We start from the raw sequence: 18,215 nt of genomic DNA on the forward strand, positions 1-18,215 counted from the left end.
CCCCTGCCGCAGGCCTCTGGAGCTGAGAGGGGAGCTTGTCATCTTCCCAGCGCCCCGGCCCCGCCCTCTGTAACCCCGCCCCCAATCAGGCTGAGGCTGATTTACCCTTTCCAGATCCGCAGGCCTAGAGGCCATGAAGGCAGCCACAACCTGTGAGGAAAAAGACTTTAAAAGTGAGTACTACTATACCTTTTCCCATGTCAAAGGGAGAAGTGTCTAAGAATTGAACCTCTTAGGTTTAACCTCTTAGCTGCACCTACAAGGGCTTTCCAGTTGGTCTCATCCCTCGCTGACTTTGTTCTCCATCCTCACTCTGGCACCCCTGTGGGTGTCTCTTCCTCCAGACCCACAGTGGAGATCCCTCTCCCGGCCATGGGACGCTCATCCCTGCTGGAGAGTCCACCTCTACCCCCATCAGGCAGTCCAGCATTTATTTTTTTTAAGATTATTTATTTATTTTTGAGAGAGAGAGAGCATGCACGAACACACAGGGGGAAGGGGCAGAGAGAGGTAGAGAGAGAATCCCAAGCAGGCTCCATGCTGTCAGCACAGAGCCCCACTTGGGGTTCCATCCCACAAACCATGAGATCATGACCTGAGCCGAAATCAAGAGTCCCACACTTAACCAACTGAGCTACCCAGGCACCCCCAGCATTTCTTTCTCGTCTGAATTCATCCGTCTGGAATAACCCCAGGATCAGCTCCAACCACCATCCCCCAGGCTGGTCCCCTTTCAGAAACGTGTCAGGGGCAGTAGGAGTTGCATATACATTCTTTGCCCTTCAAGATGTATCCAAAGCATATTTGTGGAGACATACGTTGCAAAGATAGATATCAGTTCTTAGGGCTGTAGAATTTTAAGCCCATTGGAAAGAATAGAAGCATTTTCCTACCTGTCCTATAATCTCCAAGCCCACTTGTGTCTAGTAGAGGTCAGTAGGTGACAATGTACGCAGAGCAGGTGGGCTTTCACTTTGTCATCCCCTCTCTCAGCTTTAATATATGTCCATTCCAAACTCCCAGGACTAAATTCTTAGGGTAAAAATCTCTTGCCCAGTCTGTGAGATGGAAACAGAGGAAATGGAGTCATTCTTTTGGATGTAGATATTTATTATAGCACTGGATGGGTGAACGGATGGATGGATGGAAAGATAATGGATGATGAAGTGAATGGATGCTATAATCAGGCCCTTGGGGAGGCATAGAAGAGAATTGCAATTAATCAGAAAATGTGTAATGAGCACTTCACATATGTTAGATAAGATATTACCCCAAGCAGCCTAAAAGGGACCTTAAGATAGAAAACGGGACCCTTGGCTTAAAAGATCAGGGGGTGTAGAAAGATTCAGAAAACAGAGTAAGTGCTCCCTGTCACTACTCCAGAAAGAAGCCTCGGCACTCAGGCTTGCTAGAATTCCAAAGACTGGTGAAGGAGCAGATACTTTCTAGGTTTTGCCCCAAGAAAGTTGGCCAGAGGCCCAGTCTCTGGAACAAAGTGGCACCACAAGCTTGAGCTTCATCTAGGGGATAGGGAGTTTCCAGTTTTAGAGCAGAAGCATGGCAAGACAGCTAGGGAGTCCAGATACTACAGTGTGTAGGGCTATTGGGAGCAGAACCCTATCAATATCCAAGGGTCCGGTCCAGACCCTGAGGGCAGGTGTATCTGGGTATAGGCAGGTGGGCTGGGCAGGCAAGGCAAGGCTTCATACCTGGTAGGTGGGCTCACAGATGCCATGGTATCCACGCTTTACCAACATACATTTGGTTTTAGGAGGAAACAAGCTCTGGGGACTTGAGCTCATCCTCTGCCCATAACCTGTAATAGCAGGGCCGGCCCCACTTCCCACCTCCTGCCATGGCTAAGGCTCTTGATATGCTCCTTGCGTGATCAGCCTGTGATTTCCCCTAGAAATTCAGAGACTCCAGCTGACTTGAGAGGAGGAAGGGGACTGAGCCAAGTGCTAAGAAAGTGGTTCCAACAAAAACCACTTTCCAAGGTGCCAAAAAAGGGGAGCTCAGGGTAGGCTGATTGGGGGTGGGGAGGAATCTGAGAAAATTTCCTGGAAGAGGTGGGTTTGGTGAGAAAGGATTAGTTGAGAGTGGAAGACATTCCTTGGTAGGAGGAAGGGGTGCTGTCTATATGGGCCAAGGGAATCACGGACCTTTAAGCCCTACTCCTGTGAACCTAGTCCACACAAGCATAAAGCCAAAAATTCCCAGGAATCTGACCCAGCATGGCTCAACTTTTTTCACACAGCAAAACGCACAATGGTTGATGGTTTTGGTTTTTTTTTTAATGTTTATTATTTTTGAGAGAGCCAGAGAGAGACAGAGCATGAGCTAGGGAGGGGCAGAGAGAGAGAGGGAGACACAGAATCCAAAGCAGGCTCCAGGCTCTGAGCTGTCAGCACAGAGCCTGGCACAGAGCTCAAGCCCAAGAGCAGTGAGATCATAACCTGAACCAAAGTCAGACGCTTAACTGACTGAGCCACCCAGCTACCCCACAATGGTTGATGTTTACATGCAGAACCCACCCTCATGGATGTATCTAGATTTGGTAAAAGAAAGGTGTAGGTTATGTGCAAATCCCACCCAGCAAGCAAGAATATTTCCCCACTCAGAAAATATATCAGAATGCAAATGAGGGAGAGTGATCATACTACAGGGATAATTTTGGATGCACTCTATAACAAAAGGAATTATTTTGCAAAGCTGTACTTTATTATTCATAATAACTTACCTCTGACACATGGCATCACTCTTCATAGTAACATGAAGATTGGGAACAACCGAACCTCTTTTTTTTTTCATCTTCTTTTCTATCTTCAGGGAGGGAGTTCCGCATAAACAGATCCTGAACAAAGATTTGTCTGAAAGTTACTGGGAAGTGGTCCGAGGAAACGCAGGTAGACAAATGAAGAGGAGGGACAAGAAAAGGCTATCACAGGTGTGAGATCAAGCAAAGTCCCAAGAGGGTAACTTTGGCTCAGTCCAGTGGGCGACTTGTGCAAATAAGCTAAGGAGTGCCTGAGAGCTGTCCCCAGCCGTGGTTGGCAGCAGGAGTATTGACACCTCTGTCAATCATATGTTAAGGGCTGCCCCTGGGGATGTCATTTCCTGGTCACTTCTGGCTCTCAGTGCACTTGGTCAGCGGGCTCCACCAGCATGAGGACAGCCTGCCTGCAAAGAGTCCCAGGTGTTGGCTTTGGGGAATGAAATCACACAGCTTTCATTCATTTGGATCTGAGGAGGTTAGTGGGGTTTCGTAGCACCTGCTGTGGTCTCATTTCCTGCCTCATAGTGTGCACCTAGTAAATGCTGCTGGACTGTTGGCTAGTGACAGATGCATCCAAGAGAACAGGACACAGTAATCACACACATTAAGCAAACAGAGGACGGGACCCCAACTGTTATGCTTACCACTATATCCTCGGCACCTGGCATAGGAAACGTTCACGTGCATTTGTTGGAAAAATTATGAATGAATCTTCCCCCCACCACACCATGGTAATTCTTGATTTAAGAATATCTCCAGGGTCTCCCGAGTGCTCTCTTTCATTGCTTGCTTGACTATGGCACACTCAGGAGGAGCTCCTTGGGATCTTCCATATGGTGACCCTCCTCACTGGGCAAACATCCCCCAGCTGTTAGGCCCAATGTCTGCTCCTGTTCTCTCCTGATCAGATGTTTCTATGGACATAAGGTGAGGCTCAGTGGGGAGAGCTCAGTGAGATGCGGTAGGTGTGGGCTCTAGACCAAGTGCTACCTACCTACATGAAATCTCATTTGCATATTCATGGTAGATATTATTACCTCCCATTTTGCATATGAGGCCTGGAGATGTTCATGATTTGTGCTGTTAAGCAATGGAATCAGAATTTGAATCCAGGTTGGCTTAACTCTAAATTTGAGGCTGTTTCTCTTATGTCTTAAACCTGGGGAGTAAGGAAATGTCTGATGTGAAGGGCTTCATACACTAAATGGTCTGTTGATGGCCAACCCCTTTCAAGCAGCCAGTGGCTCACCTGGTGGCTGTGCAACAGACATGAGGACTACCTGAGACTTTGCTCAACCCCAGACTCAGGGCCGCCTTCACAGGTGTGCAACCCGTGCAGTCACACAGGCCCCTGCCGTCAGAAGGGCCCTGCTCTTTGTTTACCGCTCTGCTGTAGCCATCTTGAAATTCATCATAGTTTTGAATAAGGGGTCCAGTATTTTCATTTTGCACCGGACTTTGCAATTCATATAGCCAATCCCCCGCCCCCACACACTGCTTACCCAGTGTGGACAAACTTAGCATGCTAGGTCATTCTCAGGGCATGAGGCAGAGAATGGGCCCTGGAACTCCAAAGGGATGCTGTAGGCAAGAAAACTCTTACACATTTTGAGGGGGCAAAGGAGACTGAGTAGAACTAGCCTGATGGCTTCTCACCCCCATCAACACCTAGCCAGGAAATCCCTACTCAATGGTAAACCTCTAAGTCCACTAAAGTGGCAAAGAGCTGGGAAAGAAGGGGGTGTAGGGACAGTGGGGCACAAAGAAGCTAGTAGCCTAATCAGGGGAGGCTCCCAGGGGGAGGCAACACCCTGAGAAAAGAATGAAGAGGGGCGCCTGGGTGGCTCAGTCAGTTAGGCGTCAGACTTCGGCTCAGGTCATGATCTCACAGTTTGTGAGTTCAAGCCCCACATCAGGCTCTGTGCTTACAGCGCAGAGACTGCAACCTGCTTCGGATTCTAGGTCTCCCTCTCTCTCTGCCTCTTCCCTGCTTGTGCTCTGTCTCTCTCTCTTTCTCTCTCTCTAAAATAAATAAACTTTAAATAATAAAGTTTAATAATAAACTTTAAATAAAGTTTATTAATAAACTTTAAATAAATTTAAAGAATTTTTAAATTCTTTAAAAAAAAGAATGAAGAAGGGTATGGTGGGCAGAGGGCATGGTGAGGTAAAGGCACCGTGGTGTCTTGGGGGTACTTGGGCACATCTCCTGGGCAAGGCAAAGGAGGGACGTCAGGAATCAGGACTGGACTGATGGGCTGGGGCCAATCAGCTGTGCTTGACTTTACCTCCTTGACCCTAGCTTTCTTGTGTATATTCTCCTGGGCCAGTAGCCCTTCCCACCCTGAATCTTGCCAGGATGGCTGAAATTTATTGAGATAGGGGGTTTGATCTTCTCCAGATAGATGTTTATCTGCTCTTCCATTCTATCGCACAGGGCAGGTGATGAGCTTATAGCTAATTAGTGATTTCTTCACGTTGATAACGCCACCTAGTGGTCACCTGTCACACACACTTTGCCATTTCATCATACTGACATGCAGAAAAAAATGGAGAGATTATATAGGACCATAATAATTCCCTGTCCTGCCCTGTACTTTGTGTGTTCACTTTGAAGTTCAGATGAACTTAATACAGGAATCCTTTTGACCTGCACAACAGCCCCAAAGTTGAACAATGACTCTTGGAAGATGCTCCCAAAAGCACATGGATGCACGCGCACGCACACACATACGCACACACACACACACATCAGAAAGGGAACAGAGGAGAAAAAAAACCAGCTCTGGAGGTCCCTTCCTCAGTGCCTTCTGATCCTTGGGCTACTGTGACAGGGTCCTTGAATCCTAGATATTCTGTCATAACACCACGTGGATGACTGCAGAGGCCAAGGCTGTGGCTGGAAGAAGATGGTCAAAACAGCACTCATGACTTGTGGGCCTTTGGAAACTCACCTTGGACCTCTCCAAACATTCAGTAACAATCACATCAATAGCAAGAAGCAGGAGGAAAAGAGGAGCTAGAGGGGAAGATGCTGTTTCTTGAGAGCCATCTCCTTTAGGTATCCTCCGTGAATGCATTTTTGCAAGTGCATTAAATCTGTCTCAGAGTACAGCAAGGTTCAGATGGCAGTTAATATACACTGGGTGTTGGGGCGCCTGGGTGGCTCAGTTGGTTGGGTGTCCAACTTTGGCTCAGGTCATGATCTCACAGTCTGTGGGTTCGAGCCCTGCATCGGGCTCTGTGCTGACAGCTCGGAGCCTGGAGCCTGCTTCCGATTCTGTGTCTCCCTCTTTCTCTGCCCCTCCCCTGCTCATGCTCTGTCTCTCTCTGTTGCAAAAATAAATAAAAACATTAAAAAATTAAAAAATATATATATACACTGGGTGCCTACTGAGTGCCAGGCACTCTTCTGAGCACTTTAAATGCGTTTGCTCATTAAGTCCTGGCCATAGGACAACAAGAGAGGTACTATTGCATCTCCATTGTGCAGGTAGGGAAATGGAGGGACCCGTCTGAGGATGTGCAGCTAGTACGTGGAGGAAGTGATATCTGAAGCTGAACAATCCAGTTGCAGGGCATGTACGACTAAACCACTACTCAGGCTACCTAGTAGGCTGAGAGACAAAAAGAAACTGTATATACCCTGTCCTGGAGACTGCTGGAGAGGGAGGATATGTGATTGAATATCTGTAATGCATTTACTTATTCACTTGACAAATGTTTCCTGAAGGACATCTTCTTACACCAGGTCTGGGTAGGTACATAGGTGTAAATTATCCCCACTCTGATGGGGAAGAGAAGCTGAACCTGATTGGACCTGCATACAAGTGATTCAGGATGGAGCAGGAGGCATTGGGACAAAAAGCAGGGTCAGGGCACAGCTCACCAGGCAGTACTTGACATCTGGGCTAACTGGGTCTAAGGAATGCCACTCAGCCTAGCAAATAATGAATCCTCAGCAAACTGCTAGAATCCTAATTATATCTAAGAAGCCCCACTGAATCTCTCAGCTTTACACTACCTACCTAGGAAGAGAAGGGGAGCACCGGACGAGGCAAGATTCTCCTTGTTACAGCAAAATAAGACTAGCTCCTTCTGGGGTCCAGGTTCCAGATAGACTGGCCTGAACTGCCATCTACTGGCCAACTGTACACACTGCACTGGGGATGAACAGGGTCCAGATGCAGAGGGAAAGGGGACTGAAGGTAGCTGAATGCTTTGAACCCTAAGTAGCCTTGAGAGGGAGGTTGTCACCTCCATGTTTTACAACTAAAGAAGAGACTGAGTCTCTGAGAGGTGACAAGAGGTAATAATAGCTTTCATTTACCATTTTCCAGACACTGTGCCAAGCATTTCACATTCCTTATTCCCTTGAATCTTCTCAAGAATCCTGAGATTTATCTCCCCCTTTACTCGTCATATCTCTGAAATCCCTTTATTCTATCAAAGTTCCATATTCTTCTTAAAGCCATGTGTGTGGGGGGACAGCAGGTCATTTGTACTATGGGAGTTCTTACAACCTGGGTTTGAGTGGTGGGTCTTCAGTGTCACCTCACTCTTACGTGTCCATGCCTCCTATAAGCTGGCATGGAGCCCTAAAAACTTAATTAAATTCAGGTCAATTGTTTCAAGCAGGACTAATTCATATGTTCTGTTGCATCCCATCAGGAGGCACATAACGTGTGGTTCTAGTGATGTTAAGATTTAGTTTTGTTAAAGCAATGTTGGGGGTGTCTGGGTGGCTCAGTTGGTTAAGTGTCCCACACTTGATTTGGGCTCAGATCATGATCTTACAGTTTGTGGGTTCAAGCCCTTCTTTGGGCTCTGTGCTGACAGTGTGGAGATTGCTTAGGATTCTCTCTTTCTCTCTCCCTCTCTCCCTGCCCGTCCGTAACTCGTGCTTGCTCCCTCTCTCTCCCTCTCTCTCAAAATAAATAAATAAACATTAAAAAATATTAAAAAAATTTTTTAAAGCAGTGTTGACTTAAGTGGGACCCTTATTTAAAAAAGAACTTTCCGAGCACCTGAGTGGCTCATTTGGTTAAGTGTCCGACTTTGACTCAGGTCATGATCTCACAGTTCATGAGTTCGGGCCCCACATCGGGCTCTGGTTCTGACAGCTCAGAGCCTGGAGCCTGCTTCAGATTCTCTGTCTCCCTCTCTCTCTCCATCCCTCCCCTGCTTACAATCTCAATATCTCTTTCTCTCTCTCTCTCTCTCTCTCTCTCTCTCTCTCAAAATAAATAAACATTAAAAAAAAATTTTAAGTATTTTAAAGGTGTTCTAAGAGTAAGGGTGAAGACTCTTGAAGCAAATGGAAAGAAAAAGTCTCAAAATAAATAAAAGATATAAGGAAACAAATGGAAACTTGTGGAAACTGCTAAAGAACACATGAAACAAAAGTTTAAAAACTCAATGGATGGTTCAGTATGGCAGAATGGAGATGACAGGACAAGAATCAATGAAGATGGATTGATTAAATGATAGATAGATAGATAGATAGATCCAACTGGGACATTTATCTTTCTTCATAAAGAGAATGCTTTAGTAATTGAACAACTTCTAGACATTTCTCAAAACATCTGTGTAACATTTTTATTGTTCAGAACTTCATTCTGCCCGTGAACAATTTTAGTATAATGGAAGTTCATTTTATTGTTAAAAATAAATGAATAATAAATAAGAGAGGGCCTGGGAAGCACAAATGATATTCATGTATTATAAACCAAGAATTATGACTAACCCAATTTGGTATGCCTGAGGTACAATTAGAAAAAAAATATGGTAACTTTTAGAAGGGTAGAAAAAGGGAGAAGGAGGAGCAGTTAGGGGAAGAAGAGAAAAAGGGAGAAGGAGAAGAAAAATGGGGTTTTTTTTCAACCATTTAACTCTGAAATACACTTCATATAAGAAAGGCATGGGGTGCCTGGGTGGCTCAGTTGGTTGAGCATCCAACTCTTGATTTCGGCTCGGGTCATGACTTGAGGGTCAGTTGAGTCCTGCATTGGGCTCCAAGCTGAGCGTGGAGACTGCTTAAGATTCTCAATCTCTCCCTTTGCTCCCTCCCCCTTTGCATGTGCTCTCTCTCTCTCAAAACAAATAAATATGTATGTGTTAATTAATTTAATTAAAACAAAATAAAAATGAATTTTAAAAAGTTTAAAATAAAAATTCATTAGTTCATGATGACACTTGAAAAAAAGTCTTATTCTGGGGGGCACCTGGGTGGCTCAGTCAGTTAAGCGTCTGACGGCAACTCAGGTCATGATCTCACAGTTCATGAGTTCGAGCCCTGTGTCGGGTTCTGTGCTGACAGCTCAGAGCCTGGAGTCTGCTTCTGATTCTGTGTGTCTCTCTCTCTCTGCCCCTCCTCCACTCAAGCTGTCTCTCTTTCTCAAAAATAAATAAACAGTAGGAAAAAAAAAACCCTTATTTATAATCTCTCTGTGTTTGTGAGTGTGTGTGTATCCATATATATACATATACATATACATATACATATACATATACATATACATATACATGTATGTGTGTGTATGTACACACACACACACACACACACACAAACTAGGGTACCAATGAATTGATTTGAAAACTGATCAACAAAGGGCAGAATCAAGAATGTGTTCCACCTTTTTTTTTTTTTCTTTGAGAGAGAGAAAGAAAGTGCACCAGCAGAGAGAGAGGCAGAGGGAGATAAAGAATCTTAAGCAGGCTCCATGTTCAGAGTGGAGCCTGACATGGCTCTATCCCATGACCCAGGTATCATGACCTGACCTGAAATCAAGAGTCTGACGCTCAACCAACTGAGCCACCCAGGCGCCCTGAGCGAATGAGTTTTTATGATGTGATGCGCTTCAGTCAATTGCCTTTTCATATATAAATTGTCCTTTGTTAGGACAGTTGACTTCTATTGTCCTTTTGACATGACCCCAGTTGCTTGCTAACAGAGTAAGATATCCCAAATTCACTTTGTACATTTCATACCTCAGAATTGGAATCAATCATTTCTCAAAAGATCTCTGGTTCCTTTTGTTGAGAAAATGTATTTAGAAACCACAGTCTAGAAGAGATGGGTGCTCACTGTTACAGGGTTTTTGTAGCATCTAGGCCTTTTCAGTGATCAGAGCTAGAAGAATTATATTTTTTTAATGTGGAGGAAAATCACAACTTCTTACTGCATTTGTGATTATAATCTATAATTACATGGTTTTTGCTTCTATGATTTTATACTTCATTATCTTTCCTCTTAAGGTGAATATTTTTATTTCAAAACACATTAATATAACTACTTTTTTAATTTATCCCACAAGAAACCTTTAATAGTTTCAACATGATAATGAGACAACTGAATATAGCTTAAGATTTCTTTGTAGAATTTTTTGGTTTTATTTTTGTTGTAGTTTTATATCATTTGAAGAATTTTTTTCTCAGTGTGTTTATGCTATGACCTTGGAATAGTTGGGCTTATTTGTTTCAATTTGTTTTTTATTGTTATTCTTTCTTCATATAACTTTATCTTTTTATGTATCTAAAACGTTAACATCATCCCAAGTCAAAACTATTTAATAACCTGAATTTATATGTCTGTCTTCTCCCCTCTATTTTTTCCTCTCCCCTCATACATAGCAAGTAGACATTAGTTTAACATTTCTTTCTTCTTTCTGTCTTATTTATTTATTTATTTGGCAAAAATTAGCACACTTGACCCTATTCTCTACCTTGCTATTTTTTTTCACTTAGCAATATATCCTAGAAATCACTTTCTTTCAGTATTTAATGATCTTTTCACTGCTTCTTGGAGCTTCATCATATTTCATTGTGTGGATGTACCATCATATCTTCAACTAGCTCCCTATTGGTGGACATTCTGGGCTGTCTCCAATCATTTGTTACTATAAATTAAACTACAACTTGGTGCTTAGATCATATTTTATTTTTGTCGGTGTATCTTTGGAATCCTATTCCTAGAAGTGGGATTGCTGAGTCAAAAGATAAATGATATATAACTTTGCTAATATGTCACCAAATTCCCTTATGAATTCCCTTGTAAATTCCCTTACAACTTAAGTTGTATCATTTGGGTTCTTGCCAGAAAGGTACCAGGGTTCCAGAGTGCCTGTTTCCTTCATATCCTTCTCAACAGAACATTTTCTCAAAATTTTGAATGTTTACCAATCTGATAGATGAGCAGTGATAAATATCCACATTTTATTTCTTCTATCTGATTATAATTGAGGTGGAGCATCTTTTAACATGTGTAAGAGTGTTTTTGTTTAGTTCTCTTTCTGTGCCTGAAGAATTTTTATTCCTGAAGAATTGTTGGTCTTTTTTTCCCCTCAGTTTTTCAAATGTTTAGGCCTTTATTTGTGATTGGAGCAGCAAAGCTTTTTCTAGTTGTCACTTGTCTTTTAGCTTTGCTTGTGCTGTTTTGCTCTGGAAAAAAAAAATTACAGCCTAATTTATCAAATTTTCTTTTATTGCTTATAGATTTTGAAACATAAGACAATTTTCCTTCCCTTGGGTTATTGAAGTAGTGGGAACATTTAAACTATAATTGAAAAAATGTTGGTGGCTCATTGTTTACTAGTTTGAGAGTTTAAAACTTTGGGTGCCCAATCTTAGGGAGACCCCCACACTTAACACTTTTACAAGTTTTACCTCCAGAAATCTCATCTGGTTCTCAGGGTATAGGTTGAGAAAAATCCCTTTATGCTTCCAGTAGAAGTAACCATCATGAAATATACTCAAATTTTCTCCTTAACAAAAGCCTGCCCTCAAAGGAAATTATTTTACCAGAGTGTAACCTACGTGGAAGAAGAGAAATACCCAACCACAGCCGCTTCTACACTTTTTGTCTCACCTAAGGGGGGAAAAAAGCTGAAAATTGCTTGTAAAGATCATAGCTTAAGGGCACAGGCTCTTTGAAAGTCTGAAACCTAATTATAGAATTATGGAATCTTCTCCCCCACACATGTACACACACCTTGTAGTACTACATAAATCAGTCTCCTGTATAGTAACAGGGCATTCATTACTACCGAAAGAACTGCAAAACTCAGACTTTGTTCAAGAAAGAGCCTCTAGTAGGAGAGACGCCTGGGTGGCTCAGTCAGTTAAGCATCTGACTTCAGCTCAGGTCGTGATCTCGTGGTTCATGAGTTTGGGCCCTGCATCAGGCCCTGTGCTGACAGCTCAGAGCCTGGAGCCTGCTTCAGATTCTGTGTCTCCCTCTCTCTACCCCTCCCCTGCTCACACTCTGTGTGTGTGTCTCTGTCTCTCAAAAATAAATAAACATTAAAAAAATTTGAAGGAAGGAAGAAAGAAAGAAAAGAAAGAGTCTCTAAGGAATTCCAAAGATGACAGGTGAGATGAAAACAAGGACAGTACGGGAGATTTTAGCCTCTGTCTACAGCTACAGCAAACAGTAAACCTAGTCTAATTCAGATAAACACGAAACCTCACAATAAAGGCCTGTTTAACTCAATTCCCTTTACCTGATACTCCATGTCCAGCTTTCCACAAAAAAAGGGCCAAGGCATGCTAAAAAGCACAAGCATAGCCTGAAGAGATAAAGCAAGCTTCAAACCAGGCTCAGATGTGACATAAAGTGTGGAGCTATCAGACTAGGAATTTAAAATAACTGTGAGTGATATGCTAAGAGATCTAATGAAAATGTGAACATGTAAAACAAATGGGTAGCGTAAGCTGAGATATGGAAACTCTAAGAAAGAATCAAAAGGAAAGTGTAGAACTCAAAAACAGTATAACAAAGAAAGATGCCGTTGATGGGCTCATCAGCAGACTGGATGTGGCTGATGGAAGAATCAACAAGTGTGAAGATGTGTCAACAGAAACTTTCCAAACTGAGAAGGAGAAAGAAAAAAAAAAGTAGTAAGAAAAAGGAATGGAATATCCTAGAATTGTGGGACAATTACAAAAGGTACAACACATGTGTAATGAAATACCAGAAGGAGAAGAAAGGAAGGAACAGAAGAAATATTTGAAGTCACTAATGGCTGAGAATTTTCTAAAAGTAATGACAGACAGCATACCTCAGATCCAGGAATCCCAGAGAATGTCAAATATGAGAAATTCCGAAACATTTACACATGAACATATTATGTTGAAACTGCAGAAAAATCAAAGAGAAAATTTTAAAATAAGGCACAAGGTGTGGGTGGGGGTGGGGAGAACGCTTACCTATAGAGGAATAAGGATAAGAATTATATCAAGTTTCTCTTCAGAAACCATGTAAGCAAGTAGAGAACAGAGTGAAGTATTTAAAGTATTAAAAGAAAAAAGCCCCAATTTAGAATTCTTTATCCAGTTGGTACTTACCTTTCAAAAGGAAAGGAGAAGTAAAGGCTTCCTCAAACAAACTAAAATTGAGGGAATTTGTCACCAGTAGATCTGCCTTACAAGAAATTTGTTAAAAGTTCTTCTGAGAGAAAGAAATTATAATGGTTAGAAACTCAGGTCTACGTAAAGAAAGTCAGGGTGTTAGGAATAAACGATGGTAAAATAACATTTTTTATTTTTATTTTATTTTTTTAGAGAGAGTGTGTGAGTGGGGGAGGGGCAGAGGGAGAGAGAGAGAGAGAGAGTCCTAAGCAGCTTCCACACTCAACACAGAGCCTGACATGGGGCTCAATCCCACAACCCTGGAATCATGACCTGCAGTGGAATCAAGAGTCGGATGCTGAACTGACTGAGCCATGGAGGCGCCCTATTTTTTTATTCTTAATTTAAGAGATAACAATTTGTTCAAAAGAATACAGATAATGCATTTGGTGATTATAGCTTACAGGTAAGTGAAATGACTGACAGCAATGTTACAAGAGTAAAAGCCAAAGGAGAAGAGAAACAAATAGAAAATAGTTATAAATATGGTAGATATTAAACCAACTATAGTCACTTTAAATTTGAATGTTCCAAATGCATCAAATAAGAGACAAACTATCAGAATGTATTGAAAAAGAAAAAGAACTCAAGTATACGTTGTCTATAGAAACTCACTTTAAATATAAAGGCACATTAAAAATAAAGGGATAATGAAAGACATACAAGGCTGATACTAATCAAAAGAAAACTGAAGTAGCTGTATTAATTTTGGACAAAGCTGACTTCAGAGCAAAGAAAATTATCAGGGATAAAAAGGAGCATTACATGCTGATAAAGGGATCAATTAATTCTCCAGTAAATCTTAGCTTTTCAAATCAGTGGCTATTTGGTTGTGAGCACATGATGGGGGTGGTAACAGAAGGACATGAGAGGAATTAGTGATAGAAGATCATGAGGAAATTTTTAGGGGTGATGGAGTCACTACCTTGACTGTGGTGAAGGTTTCACCAGTGGACAGATGTGTCAAAACCTGTGATGTGTGTCAATTATAACCCCATAAAACCCTTCAAAAAAATTTTTTTTTCAATCTACGCCATCATCATCCTTCTCTAACTGAAAGCCATTATTCCTTTTTCACAGGTAAGAAATTTGAAGCACAGACAAGTTAAGTTGCTTGCCCAAGATCGCACAGCGAATAAATAGCAGCGTCAGAATTTGAAGTTCATTTGACTCCAGAGTCCCTGCTCTTAAGCACTTTGCCTCAGTGAATTGAAGGAGGCCCATGTTTCCATTGCTGGTTTTGGAGCTGGCCCAGAGGCTGTTTGCTATTGTTGAAGTAATCCTTGAGGACAGGGACATCCAACCACCGAAGACAGAGAAGTTCTAGAGAAGGCCTGAGTTCTCCCAGTGTCAGGAAACCAACTCACAACACTCTGCAAGTGCCATGGGGAAGTGACAGGGATGGTATGTGTGTATCACATTTGAGTCTTTGGGATCTGAAAAGGGACTCTTCTCTCATAGCCTTCCTCCCTCCTGGGCCATGCCCACCCACACTGCCCAGCAGCTGGCATCAACTTTCAGAGCTCCCATTCACACACTCTTGATAAGATGATCAGGGAGTACGCTGGGGAGATGAACTGATCATACCTACTGCAAATAAGGAGGAAGAATACTGTAGTTCGGTGAGGTGGACACATGCCTTCTTGGATCAGACTACCCTGGAACTGAATATCTGCCACTAACTAGATTTGTGACCTTGGGCAAGCCCCTTCTTGATCCTCAGTTTTCCCAAAGATAAATTAGGAACAAGGTACTTACCTCACAGAATTAGGAGTTTTCATTGAGATGACATAGGAGTGTCTTTTTTTTTTTTAATGTTTATATATTTTTGAGAGAGAAAGTGCAGGCGCATGAGTGGGGGAGGGGCAGAGAGAGAAGGGGACAGAGCATCCCAAGCAGGCTCTGCACTGATAGAAGAGAGCCCGATGCAGGGCTTGAACTTACGAACCATGAGATCATGACCTGAGCCGAAGTAACGTGCTCAACTGACTGAGCCACCCAGGTGCCCCGGTGGAATGTCTCACACAGGAACCAGCACATACCACAGCATGTGGTATGCACAGTAAATAATGGTTACTATTACTATTGCATGAACTTCCTTATTCTGTGGAAGGAATGCCACATTGGCTTGTGACTAGACCACGCAGTGAATTCACTGACACCTTAGGAGAGCTTTAAAAAGGAGGGTATGCCCCATGGTTTAGGTTGGATTTAGAGAGTCCTGCCAAAAGCAGAGTGATAAAGAAAATGATCTCAGGGGTTTTGTATGATGCTGATATTCTGTGGTCTCAGATTTTGAAACCCATCGATGAACTGAGAAAGGGAGTGTCAAAATGGACAGCTGACAGTCATAACTGTGGGCTTCCTTGTCTATGAACTCCTTGAAAGTAGAGACAAAGATGTTTTTGTGTCCCTACTACCTAAAACAAGGTCTGGTGGCAATAACTGTTCAGTAAACATTTATTAAATCAGTCAATCCCCATACCTGCGCTTTGGGTTGCTAGTGGCTGGTCACCAGTTGTCCCTGTTTAAGATAGCTTCAGATGAGAGAAGTAAGAATGCATCCTATGAGCCACAAATAATATAAATCTTTCTGTGTAGGATAGTCTTACCATCCACCTTCCAGCTTAATCCAATTCAACATTACTTGAACACTTACTTATGCAAGTAACTTATGAACAACTTACCATGAAAGTTAAGTATTAAAAGAAATCTATCTACTAAATACAAATTAAATACTCTCATCAATAATAGATATTATCACTGCATGCTTATCCAGCTCTTGTCCTTCTCACACTGTCCAGGTCCCTCTGGGGGTCCCCAGCAAATACTCAGCCCCTGACTCAGCTCAAGGGTCCATTGATTTGCTAACACCTTCCTGTTACTCTGCTCAATACTCCTAATTGTTCCAAGCTTCAGCTCCCTGGATAGGATCTGAGCTCCTGACCTTTGCATATTTTCTTTTTGTCATCTTGTTCTGAACCAAAGCCACAAAATAGAAGATGCTATTTGCTCTGATTTCGTAGCTCTAGTTTTCCTCCGGCCTGATGCCTACTTTTCATGTGACTTTTTACAAAAAGAGAAGAGAAAGAGCTCTAGATTTCTTGAAGGGATCAGACCCTTTTCCCTTTGGAACTCCCTTTATAATGTCAATATTTTAAAACTATCAAACTAAACAAGGCAGATTTTTTAGCAAGCTTATAGATTAGGATCTTTGCAATATGTTACAGCTAAATGTCAGACTGGATAATGTCAACATAAATCAAAATGGCCACCTAAGAATTGAAATGATGTGGGAACTACTTGGGTCCCTAACATTCAGGAGGTAACACTGCATTAGCAGTTGTCCAAGTTAACAATGTTAGGCAACTAAATGTGGAACCTCCTGAGCATATGTTGGACGTTAGCTGATCAGCATTGATATTTATCATGCTTTGGACAGTAGACAGACAATCTATAAATTCCCAGTTGGCATCAAGGAAGAAAACTAATCTTACTTTCTTCTCTTGCTGTTGAAGCCCTGACCATATTTCTTGTTGTACTTGAAGTAAGTTCATTGACTGTGCTCCATCTACACCTTGTACATACTTCTGTATTTAGGATTTACTGCCATCTATTCTAATTATTTCTTTATTTATCTCTCTCCCACACTAGCCTGTGAGATTCTTGAAGACAGAGATGGTGGTTTACTAATACCTGCCAAGCCTGCAATGGAATAAGTAGGGGCTTGGGAATTAAAAAGATTTGAATTTAAATCCTGGCTCTTGAACTTTCTGTGTCATCATGGGTAAGTTTCTTAACTTCTCGAAGTCTAATAATGCTGATCTATAAAACAGGGATTTTAATACCTACTTAGAAGAGTTTATTAGGATTAAATTATGTAACTGACTGTATTATAAAGATTCTTTGGTTGTAAACAACAGGAAGAAACTGTATCATTAACACTGGTTATAAGAACAGAAATAAACTCTGGCTAATTTGAGAAAAAAGAACATGACAACTAAATGCAATGTGTAATCTGGGATTGGATCCTGGGTCAGAAAGGGAAATTGATATAAATGACATTTTGGCGACAATTCGTATAATCTGAAAAGTGGATTACATGTAATAAAATAGTTATTAAATCTTACATTTCCTGAATTTGATCCTTATATTGTGGTTACGTAAGAGGAGATCCTTGTACTTAGGAAATAAACAATGTAGGATTTGGGGTAAAGGAGCATGGGTCTGTAACTTTGAAATGCTTAGGAAAATATCATACATATATACTAAATATCCTGTATATAATATATATGTATAGCATACACTTAAATACACATACCACATATATAATATGTATATAACATACAGAGTGCAATAAAGTAAGTATGCAAAATATTAATAATGCCTAAGTAAAGGGCATGGGAGTTATTTGAACTGTTCTGTCATTCCACATTACTTTGAAATACTTTGAAAATTCAAAACACTTTTAAAAGAAAAAAGGAAGGATTTATTGAAATAATCATGGAACTCTCAAAATTAATAGGAAGGCTGAAGAACGAGGTGAGGAAACTCAACAGGAACCAGGACGAGGAATATCAGAGTACCCTGGAAAACATGATGTTCTTCCTTTCCATCAGTTCACACAGGACTCACAATCCTAGGACAAAGTCCTGTTGAGTGAATCAGCACAGGGAGAAGGGATGGGATCTGGCAGAATGAGTTTCCAGATGGATTTACCATTGTATTGCTCAAAACCCAGGACAGTGCCTGGCTCAGCACATGGTAGGTGCTCAAAAAGTAATTTTTAATGCACATTTGTCTTCTAGCACATGACAGGCACACAAGAAACCTACACAGGAGCGTTAGTTGTCTTCCTTTCCCTTTTGTACCTCTTAGCTATGTTCAAGTATACAATATACTGTTGTTAACTATAGTCATAATGCTGTACATTACATCCCCAGGACTTACTTATCTTTTCACAGAAGGGATTAGCATTTAAATTGATGGACTAAGAAAAGCAACTGGCTCTCTCCAATGTGGGTGGGCATCA

General features: G+C 41.7%; 1 long non-coding RNA gene across 1 annotated transcript; it reads left to right on the forward strand.

The window, feature by feature from the left end:
- The first annotated feature begins 110 nt into the window (after positions 1 to 110).
- On the forward strand, positions 111 to 16,903 carry LOC122199492. Its single transcript, XR_006193536.1, has 3 exons — positions 111 to 173; positions 14,264 to 14,587; positions 16,838 to 16,903. It is a non-coding gene; the product is annotated as an uncharacterized LOC122199492 (long non-coding RNA).
- The last annotated feature ends 1,312 nt before the right edge of the window (positions 16,904 to 18,215 follow it).

Source organism: Panthera leo, chromosome D1 (assembly GCF_018350215.1).
Source record: "Panthera leo isolate Ple1 chromosome D1, P.leo_Ple1_pat1.1, whole genome shotgun sequence".
Taxonomy (NCBI): Eukaryota; Metazoa; Chordata; class Mammalia; order Carnivora; family Felidae; genus Panthera; species Panthera leo.